Source organism: Arachis duranensis, chromosome 4 (assembly GCF_000817695.3).
Source record: "Arachis duranensis cultivar V14167 chromosome 4, aradu.V14167.gnm2.J7QH, whole genome shotgun sequence".
Lineage (NCBI taxonomy): Eukaryota > Viridiplantae > Streptophyta > Magnoliopsida > Fabales > Fabaceae > Arachis > Arachis duranensis.
The window spans coordinates 81,538,815-81,550,039 of record NC_029775.3 but is presented as its reverse complement, the minus strand read 5'-3'; the positions used below and the strand labels follow the sequence as shown (position 1 = coordinate 81,550,039).

General features: G+C 37.2%; 1 long non-coding RNA gene across 3 annotated transcripts; it reads left to right on the top strand.

Annotated features, from left to right (window-relative positions):
- The first annotated feature begins 1,837 nt into the window (after window positions 1-1,837).
- On the top strand, window positions 1,838-7,075 carry LOC107484533 (uncharacterized). 3 transcript variants are annotated; one of them, XR_008008247.1, is made up of 4 exons: window positions 1,838-2,245; window positions 2,456-2,535; window positions 3,896-4,650; window positions 4,908-7,075. It is a non-coding gene; the product is annotated as an uncharacterized LOC107484533 (long non-coding RNA). The 3 variants fall into 3 exon arrangements; XR_008008245.1 differs by having other exon boundaries at window positions 3,896-7,075; XR_008008246.1 differs by having other exon boundaries at window positions 2,456-2,540; window positions 3,896-7,075.
- Window positions 7,076-11,225: the final 4,150 nt, after the last annotated feature.

Below are 11,225 nucleotides of genomic sequence, written 5' to 3'. Positions count from 1 at the left end.
CTCTGTTTTCTAAAGAGAGCACTGTTGAAGAAAAGGTAAGTTCTAAACATGTCTGTCATATATGTATTTTTATATTAGTGACTTTACAAACTAGGTCTAAGTAACCCTGTTAGTGTTAGCATGTAATAATATATTTATTATTTTATAGTTTGTGTCATTTTATTTATTTATTTTCCTTTTAAAAGTGTTGTTTAATTGTTTGCATTAGTTCAGATGTACAAGTTTAGGATTAACAAAGTATATTTTTAAATGAAGTGGCCTTTATGATTACCATAGCAATTTTCCTCAATAAAAATGGCTTGATTTCATAATGCATTGAATTTCAGAAAAAATTGTGTCATTTTCTATTAAAGTAGACTAGATATCACATGTGTCTTTTGTATGAACAAGCATTAAGCAAAGTTGATTTATTGATTTTGTTTAATTAGTTATATAATTTATAATTAGATTTGTTATTGATATTAAAAATGTCTGAGAGAGAAGTGCATTCAAATCCTGCTGCCCCTCTTGTTAATCCCTCATTACCTCCTCCATTTAGTAGATCTTTTGGGTGTAAGAATCAATTACAGATATGGGAACATTTCATTCCAGTCGAAGGGATAGAAAAGTATGCGAGATGTAAAAATTACAATGGTCAAATAAAATATACAGGGGAACAAGTGCTATGCGGCAACATTGGAGATGCTTTGACTTGGACAACAAACAGAGCAAGAGACAAAGGATAGAAGGAAGAACAAGTGGTCCTATATCCTCACCGAATATTACAAAGTTTGACCAAGCAGTATCTCGAAGTATCCTCACTGAGATGTTTGTGACTGAAGAGCTAGCTTTCTGATTTGTAGAAAGAAATGTGTTTCGAAGGCTCTTGCATAGCTTGCAACCTAAGTTTAAAATCCCTTTGCGACTACATTGGCCCGTGATATACTTTCTCTTTATGATACAGAGAAAGTGAAGTTACAAAATGATCTCTCTTATCATTGTCAAAAAGTGTGCCTTACAACTAACACTTGCACGTCGAGTCAAAATTTGACTTATATGTCTCTAACGACATACTTTATTGCCAATGATTGAAAGTTGCAAAAGAGGATATTAAATTTTTTTCGGGTTTAGGGTCATTCAAGAGAGGTACTTGGTAGAGCTATCGAAGGTTGTTTGGATGCTTGAAAATTGCATCAAGTTTTTACTGTAACGGTTGATAACGCAACTTCTAATGATGGTGCAATTTTATACTTGACACTACAACATTTTAGGTCTACGGCCACAGTGTTTTATGGTCACGGTTTTTTACCGTGACAAAAAAAACTATGGTCACAGTTTTTTAAAAAAGGGTGACCATAGAGTACCTATGGTCACGGTTTTTTAAAAAAGGGTGGTCTAAAAGGGTCTATGGTCACGATTTATAGGGGTGAACTAAAGGGGTCTATGGTCACGATTTTTTGGGGTGACAAAAAAAAGAATCTATAGTCACGATTTTTTAAAAACGGGTGACCTAAAGGGATAGGGTCACGTTTTTTGTGGTGACTAAAAGATATCTATGGTCACAGTTTTATGGAGTGACCAAAAAGGGTCTATGATTATGGTTTTTTAAAAAAGGGTGACCTAAAAGGGTCTAATGGTTATGATTTTTTGGGGTGAGCTAAAGGGGTCTGTGGTCACGGTTTTGAGGGGTGACAAAAAAAGTCTATGGTCATGGTTTTACGAAAGGGTGACCTAAAGGGGTCTATAGTCACGATTTTTTAGGATGACCTAAAGGAGTTTATGGTCATGGTATTAGAGGGTGACCTTAAATGATCTATGATCACAGTTTTTTGGAGTGACCATAGAATATGGTTTTTGAAATTATTTTGTTTAATCCCCTCCCCAAACCAAAAATGTCGTCGTTTACCCTTCTCTTCCCAAAATCCCCCTTCCCTCCCAAAATCCCCATTTCCTCGTATTAGCTAGGTCTTAATTTAGGAAAAATAGTGGAAAAAGACAATCCTAGCCAATTCCTCTTTCATTCTTGCTCTCTGGCCTATACGTCGTGCAAAACCCTTGTCGTCTTGCTTCAATTGTCTCAATGTGCCGTCACCGTCGCCACTCCATCTTCTCAAACGCAGAACCAGAACCAGTTTCTAGTTGCTAGTTATGCAGAATCGGTTGCACGAAGTTGCCGCGCCTTTACCGGTCACCAATTCGTCGCCGCTCTGCCACTCTTTTGTCGCCTCTTTGCTGTGCTTCGTTTCCATCTTTGCCGCCGTTCCTGGTAGGTATTTTTTTTTTGTGATTTTGAACTCTAAAAAATAGAGTTCATGTGAAATGTGTGTTACTTTTTCCGGTTTTGTATATATCATACTATGTTGTTTGATTCTAATTAAAAATTTAATAAAATTATAAGATTAAATTTTTGGTTGCAACTTAGACAGGCCAGAAATGATGATGTTCATTTCAATTTCTATTTTTGAATCCTAAACAGGTTGTTGTTCCCAAAGATAGCGAACGAGGAGTGCATTTTAGAACGATTGGTAGCTTTATTTGTGCAATGATGATTGGCACGTATGGTACTTTCTTATCGCTAATGGCAATGTCCTTTTAAAATTGGAATTCTCAAGTGTATTTCAAGTCATTTTGCATCTTTAGATTAGGCCAGAACTTGAGAATAGGATTAGGGAGTGAGCAAAAAGGGAGTTGCTGCAAGCTACTGGTTAGGCATATGCTAAGGTTGTTGCTTAAATCTTATTTTATCACTTATTTTTAGTTTCTTTGAAGGAAATGTTTTTTCTCCTTTACTTGTTATAATTCTAAATGTCTAGGATTGAAAACAAGAGAAAAATAGAAGGGTGAAGAGTTAGCTGTTAAAACTTAAAATTAGGGGTAAAGTTTCATGGATGAGCTTTATGTCTTAAATTGTGGGGTTAGATACAAATAGTTCCCTTAACTGGTTAACCATGTTATTTAAGTCTTCTATTTATTGTTCTTTTGTATGGAAAGTAATTAGATGAAAGCAAATGATTGTCAATCTATGGGTTTTCTTTTTCCTTAAATTCCCATTCTATAATGCTTGTCAATCTACATGTTTTCTTTTTCCTTGAATTCCCATTCTATGGTTTCATAATAACACTGCCTATTAATATCATACATAACTCAAATGCACCCATTTTTATGCATGGATCATATTTTCTTTGATTTCAAGGCTTGGATTTCTCATGAGTTTCACGTTGAATGGAAATATCTTTGTTATTTTCTATGGTTAATCTATTTATCTTTTATTTGCTTAACATTTACTTCTCACCAAAGTGTCCAATATCCAGTTAGTTGTGGAATGTGGGCTATATCATGATTTCATTCATTTGTTTTTTCTTGCTTCCTATCTTTATTAATGTTTTTTTGGTTATCTTGGATTTCTGAAATTTTCTATGCAAGTGTTTGTGGAAAATTTTCCTGTTATACTATAATACTGACATTGGTGAAAGAGTTTTAGCCATGCTAAGGAATGTTTTTTTTATTATGATACAACTTTTATTTGTTATTAGTCTTTTTCTTTGAAGATAGAAAGTGTAGTTTCTAAGAAATGCTATATTATCAATGATTTTTCCTCCTAACTTAAGCATATGAACCTTTGCCATATAAATGGCTTGTTTCTGTGGAAGGCAAATAATTGAATGGGTTTGACATAAGCATGAAAGTGATTCTGCTTTAGTTGTAAATTCTCTCCATGACTTGTTCTGTTTTGTTAGGAGTTGGGGAACATTCTTATGATTTTATAGTAAAATTGATGGTAAGAAATTAAGAATATTGAATATTGAATATTTAGTTACATTGTCATTGCATAGCAATTAAACTCGTGTGTAGCTATTTATTGTGGTGTGTGTTAACTATTAAGGATTAATGGTATTTTGTTGGGAAATATTTATAGGTTGATGGTGGCAAGAAGAAGGGTGGAGGTGGATTTCAAGTGGTGAAGAGAAAGGTGAAAACCAAGTTGATAGGCAATGGAGCTTGATAAATGAGGTTTGACTTCATTTTTGTGATTTTAGGTTTGATTTCATTATAATAGTTGTCTCTCTTCGACAATTTTGTCTCTAATCACCATCTACGAACTTTATAATACAATCTAAGAATTTCCATTTAGATATTACTATTCATTGATAACAAATAATGCTCGTGTATTCAACTTTGTTGTGGTAGTTGTCTCTCCTCTGTAACTTTGCCTCTAATCATCTATGAACTTTATACAATTTACAAATCTACCTTTTCATCTTATTATTAATAAAAGATAATTTACACTCAATTCACCGTACACACACGCTGCCTATATATTGTGTTTGTTGGATAAATTAGTTGTTGATAGGAAGAAAGCTTAGCTTTTTGTTTACTTGATGCGGTATATACTTAGTACTAGCACTGAGTGAAGTTCATTATTATAGAATCTTGCGAGGTGTAGTTGATTTATTAATGTCCTTCTATGCCATCTAAGTCTGCATATTTGCATCTTGAGCATTAAATATTTGCATATTCTCTTTTATTTTATCACTTATTTTTAGTGTGCTGGCCATTTTTAATAACATGGAATGAAATTATCCCAAGTAGCATGATCCTACTTTTTTGGCACATGAATGTTTTAAGGTAGGTGGTGCACGAAATTGTGATCTCAATGGCGCCAACAATTTGGTACGCACAATTGTAATCTCAACTCTTTTTCATAATTTCGCACAATTAACCAGCAAGTGCACTGGGTCGTCCAAGTAATAAACCTTACGTGAGTAAGGGTTGATCCCACGGAGATTGTCGACTTGAAACAAGCTATGGTCATCTTGTAAATCTCAGCCAGGCATATTCAAATGGTTATGGAGTTTTGATAATTAAAAGATAAATAAACATAAAATAAAGATAGAGATACTTATGTAATTCATTGGTGGGAATTTCAGATAAGCGTATGGAGATGCGTTATTCCTTCTGAATCTCTGCTTTCCTACTGTCTTCATTCAATCATTCATACTCCTTTCCATGGCAAGCTGTATGTTGGGGATCACTGTTGTCAATGGCTACCTCCCATCCTCCCAGTGAAAATGGTCCTCTACGGTTTCTGTACAGCTAATCAACTGTCGAATTTCTCGTCTCGGATGAAAAATACCAGGCACAGCTACCGTATGGCTAATCAGCTGTTGGTTCTCGATCGTGTCGGAATAAGATCCAATGATCCTTTTGCGTCTGTCACTACGCCCCACAGTCGCGAGTTTGAAGCTCGTCACAGTCATCCCCTCCCAGATCCTACTCGGAATACCACAGACAAGGTTTAGACTTTCCAGATCTCAAGAATGCTGCCAATTGATTCTAGCTTATACCACGAAGGTTCTAATCTCAGATTTAGATGCCCCATTGTCAGAGGGGAAACAATGTGAATCATTGATTAGAAACCCAAGAGATACACACTCTAGCTTTCGCAGATAGAACGGAAGTGGTTGTTAAGCATGCGTTCATAAATTGAGAATGGTGATGAGTATCACGGATCATCACATTCATCAGATTGAAGTGCGAGTGAATATCTTAGAATAAAAAGAAGCTTGAATTGAATATAAGAACAATAGTACTTTGCATTAATACTCGAGGAATAGCAGAGCTCCATACCTTAATCTATGGTGTGTAGAAACTCCACCGTTGAAAATACATAAGTGATGAAGGTCCAGGCATGGCCGAATGGCCATCCCCCATAAAAGTCTAAGATAGCATAAAACTGATCAAAGATTGGTTTAAGGACTAAACGTCCAAAGATATGAGTACAATAGTAAAAAGTCCTATTTATACTAAACTAGTTGCTAGGGTTACAGAAATAAGTAAATGATGCAGAAATCCACTTCCGGGCCCACTTGGTGTGTGCTTGGGCTGAGCATTGAAGCTTTCATGTGTAGAGACTTTTCTTGGAGTTAAACGCCAGTTTTTATGCCAGTTTGGACGTTTAACTACAGCTTCTATCCTGTTTCTGGCGTTTAACGCCAGAATAAGGCAGGAAGTTGGCGTTTTAATGCCAGTTTGCATCGTTAAAACTCGAGCAAAGTATGGACTATTATATATTGCTGGAAAGCCCAGGATGTTGACTTTCCAACGAAATTGAGAGCGCACCATTTGGGCTTCTGTAGCTCTGAAAAATCTATTTCGAGTGTAGGGAGGTCAGAATCCAACAGCATCTGCAGTCTTTTTTCAGCCTTTGAATCAGATTTTTGCTCAGGTTCCTCAATTTCAGCCAGAAAATACCTGAAATCACAGAAAAATACACAAACTCATAGTAAAGTCCAAAAATGTGAATTTTGCTGAAAAAATAATAAAAATATACTAAAAAGTAGCTAGATCCTACTGAAAACTACTTAAAAACAATGCCAAAAAGCGTATAAATTATCCGCTCATCACAACACCAAACTTAAAATGTTTCTTGTCCCCAAGCAACTAAAAATTAAATAGGATAAAAAGAAGGGAATATACAATGAATCTCACAATATCAATGAAACTCAGTCCCAATTAGATGAGCGGGGCTAGTAGCTTTTTGCTTCTGAACAGTTTTGGCATCTCATTTTATCCTTTGAAATTTAGAATGATTGGCATCTATAGGAACTCAGAATTTTAGATAGTGTTATTGATTCTCCTAGTTCAGTATGTTGATTCTTGAACACAGCTACTTTATGAGTCTTGGCCGTGGCCCTAAGCACTTTGTTTTCCAGTATTACCACCGGATACATAAATGCCACATACACATAATTGGGTGAACCTTTTCAGATTGTGACTCAGCTTTGCTAAAGTTCCCAGTTAGAGGTGTCCAGAGTTTTTAAGCACACTCTTTTTGCTTTGGATCACGACTTTAACCACTCAGTCGCAAGCTTTTTACTTAGACCTTCATGACACAAGCACATGGTTAGGGACAACTTGATTTAGCCGCTTAGGCCTGAATTTTATTTCCTTGGGCCCTCCTATCCATTAAATCTCAAAGCCTTTGATCCTTTTTACCCTTGCCTTTTGGTTTAAAGGGCTATTGGCTTTTTCTGCTTGCTTTTTCTTTTTCTTTTTTTTTTCTTTTTTACCAAATTTTTTTCGCTACTTTTTTTCTTTTAACTGCTTTTTCTTGCTTTAAGAATCAATTTCATGATTTTTTAGATTATCAATAACATTTCTCTTTGTTCATCATTCTTTCAAGAGCCAACAATTTTAACATTCATAAACTTCACTATAAAAAATATGCACTGTTCAAGCATTCATTCAGAAAATAAAAAGTATTGCCACCACATCAAAATAATTAAACTAATTTTAAGATAAAATTTGAAATCCAAGTACTTCTTGTTATTTTGTAATTAGGCACATTTTTCATTTAAGAGAGGTGAAAGATTCATGGAATTATTCATAGCTTTAAGGCATAGACATTAGATACTAATGATCATGTAGTGAAGACACAAACATAGACAAACATAAAGCATCAAATTCGAAAAACAAAAAAATAAGAACAAGGAAATAAAAGAACGGGTCCATCTTAGTGATGGCGGCTAGTTCTTCCTCTTGAAGATCCAATGGAACGGCTGAGCTCCTCTATGTCTCTTCCTTGCCTTTGTTGTTCCTCCCTCATGGCTCTTTGATCTTTTCTAATTTCATGGAGAATGATGGAGTGCTCTTGGTACTCTACCCTTAGTGCGTTTGGTGCTCCACCCTTAGTGCTTTCGGTACTCCTATCCTTAGTTGCTCCCAATAGTTGTGTGGAGGAAAATGTATCTCTTGAGGCATCTCAGGGATTTCTTGATGAGGGAATTCCTCATGCTCTTGTTGAGGTCCATGAGTGAGCTTTCTTATTTGCTCCATCCTCTTTCTAGTGATGGGATTTTGTGATGAATCTGTCCATTTCTCATGACTCAGAGTTGGACGAAGCAACTGCCTTCCCTTTTCCTCTTCCTAGAGGTTTTTCTGGCCTTAGGTGCCATAAATGGTTATGGAAAAACAAAAAGCAATGCTTTTACCACACCAAACTTAAAAATTTTGCTCGTCCTCAAGCAAAAGAAGAAAGAAAGAAGGGGAAGAAGAAGAAAATAGGGGAGATGGAAGGGGAGAGTGAATTCGGCCAAGGGGGTATAAGGTGTTTGTGATGTGTGAAATTGAAGGAGGGATGAGGGATTTATATAGGAGTGGAGGGAGGGTTGGGTTCGTGTATTTTGGGTTGGGTTTGGGAGGGAAAGAATTTTAAATTTTTGGAGGTAGGTGGGGTTTTTGGGGAAGAGATATGGAGGTGATTGGTGAAGGCTATTTGGGGTAGAGAGATGGAGGTGATTGGGGAAGGGTATTTGGGGAATAGTGTTATGAAAAGGTGTGTGAGAGAGAGAGAGAGAATGAGTTGTGGTTGGTGGGGATCCTGTAGGGTCCACAGATCCTGAGGGGTCAAGGAAGGACTTTTCATCCCTGCTCCATTTAGGCGTGCAAAAACACCCTTAGAGTGCAATTATGGCGTTTAACACGAGACTGCTGCCTGTTTCTTGCATTAAACGCCAGCTTTTATACCTTTTCTGGCGTTTAACACCAAGCTGTAGCTTGTTTCTGGCGTTAAACGCTAGTCTGGTGCCCATTTCTGGCGTTAAACGCCCAGAATGGTGCCAGACTGGGCGTTTAACGCCCATCCTGCTACCCTTATTGGCGTTTAAACGCCAGTAAGTTTTTCCTCCAGGGTGTGCTGTTTTTAATGCTGTTTTTGAATTTGCTTTGATTTTTGCAGTTGTTTTTGTGACTCCATATGATCATCAACCTAAAGAAAACATAAAATAATAATGGAAAATGAAAATTTAATGTAGATAAATAAAAATTGGGTTGCCTCCCAATAAGCGCTTCTTTAATGTCAATAGCTTGACAGTGAGTTTGGTTATGGCCTCCCAACATCAAACTTAGAGTTTGGTTGTGGCCTGCCAACACCAAACTTAGAATTTGAATGTGGGGGCTTTATTTGACTCTGTATTGAGAGAAGCTTTTCATGCTTCCTCTCCATGTGTACAGAAGGAGAACCTTGAGTCTTGAATACAAGGTAGTCCTCATTCAATTGAAAGACCAACTCTCCTCTGTCAACATCAATCACAGCTTTTGCTGTGGCTAGGAAGGGTCTGCCAAGGATGATGGATTCATCCTCCTCCTTCCCAGTGTCTAGGATTATAAAATCAGCAGGGATGTAAAGGCCTTCAACCTTTACTAGCACATCCTATACTAGTCCATAAGCCTGTTTCATTGATTTGTCTGCCATCTCTAGTGAGATTCTTGCATCTTGTACCTCAAAGATTCCTAGTTTCTCCATTACAGAGAGTGGCATGAGGTTAATACCTGACCCTAGGTCACACAGAGCCTTCTCAAAGGTCATGGTGCCTATGGTACAGGGTATTAAGAATTTACCAGGATCCTGTTTCTTTTGAGGTAAAGTGTGCTGAACCCAGGTATTCAATTCATTAATGAGCAATGGAGGTTCATCCTCCCAAGTCTCATTACCAAATAGCTTGGCGTTCAACTTCATGATTGCTCCTAAATATTGGGCAACTTGCCCTTCAACAATGTCCTCATCTTCTTCAGAAGATAAATAGTCATCAGAGCTCATGAATGGTAGAAGGAAGGTCAAAAGAATCTCTATGGTCTCTTGATGAGCCTCAGATTCCTTTGGTTCCTCAAATGGGATTCACGTCCTCCTCCTCCTTTGTGCATTCGGCCACTTTGGTTATATTGATGGCCTTGCATTCTCTTTTTGGATTCTCTTCTGTATTGCTTGGGAGAGTACTAGGAGGAGTTTCAGTGACTCTTTTACTCAGCTGGCCCACTTGTGCCTCCAAATTTCTAATAGAAGACCTTGTTTCATTCAAGAAACTGAGAGTGGCCTTAGATAGATCAGAGACTATATTTGCTAAGCTAGATGGATTCTGCTCAGAGTTCTCTGTCTGTTGCTGAGAGGATGATAGAAAAGGCTTGCCATTGCTAAACCTGTTTCTTCCACCATTATTATTGTTAAAGCCTTATTGAGGCTTTTGTTGATCCTTCCATGAGAAATTTGGATGATTCCTCCATGAAGGATTATAGGTGTTTCCATAGGCTCCACCCATGTAATTCACCTCTGCCATTGCAGGGTTCTCAGGATCATAAGCTTCTTCTTCAGAAGATGCTTCTTTAGTACTGTTGGATGCATTTTGCAATCCATTCAAACTCTGAGAAATCATATTGACTTGTTGAGTCAACATTTTGTTCTGAGCCAATATGGCATTCAGAGCATCAATTTCAAGAACTCCCTTCCTCTGAGGCGTCCCATTACTCACAGGATTCCTTTCAGAGGTGTACATGAACTAGTTATTTGCAACCATTTCAATGAGTTCCTGAGCTTCTGCAGGTGTTTTCTTCAGGTGAATAGATTCACCTGCAGAATGGTCCAATGACATCTTAGACAATTCAGATTTCAGATAGACCATCATAGAATATATCCAGGATGGTCCATTCTGAGAGTATATCAGAAGGACACTTTTTGTTCAATTGCTTGTATCTTTCCCAAGCTTCATAGAGGGATTCACCTTTTTTCTGCCTGAAGGTTTGAACATCCACTCTAAGCTTGCTCAACTTTTGAGGAGGAAAGAATTTGGCTAAGAAATCCGTGACCAGCTTATCCCAAGAGTTCAGACTATCTCTAGGTTGAGAGTCCAACCATATTCTAGCTCTGTCTCTTACAGCAAAAGGGAAAAGCATAAGCTTATAGACCTCGAGATCAACTCCATTGGTCTTAACAGTATCACTGATCTGCAGGAATTCAGTTAAGAACTGAAAAAGGATCTTCTGATGGAAGTCCATAAAACTTGCAATTCTGTTGCATCAGAGAAACTAATTGAGGCTTTAGCTCAAAATTATTTGCTCCAATGGCAGGGATTGAGATGCTTCTTCCATGGAAGTTGGAATTTGGTGCAGTGAAGTCACCAAGCATCTTCTTTGCATTGTTGTTGGGTTTGGCCATTACTTCTTTTTCGAGATTCTCTGTAAGGTTTTCTCTGGATTGTTGTGTTTTAGCTTCTCTTAGCTTCTTCTTCAGAGTCCTTTCAGGTTCAGGATCTATTTCAATAAGAATGTCCTTGTCCTTGCTTCTGCTCATATGAAAAAGAAGACGACAAAAAAGGAAGAGGAATCCTCTACGTCACAATATAGAGATTCCTTTATGTGAGTAGAAGAAGAAAAGAATAGAAGAATGATGTAGAGAGAAGAGATGAAGAATTCAA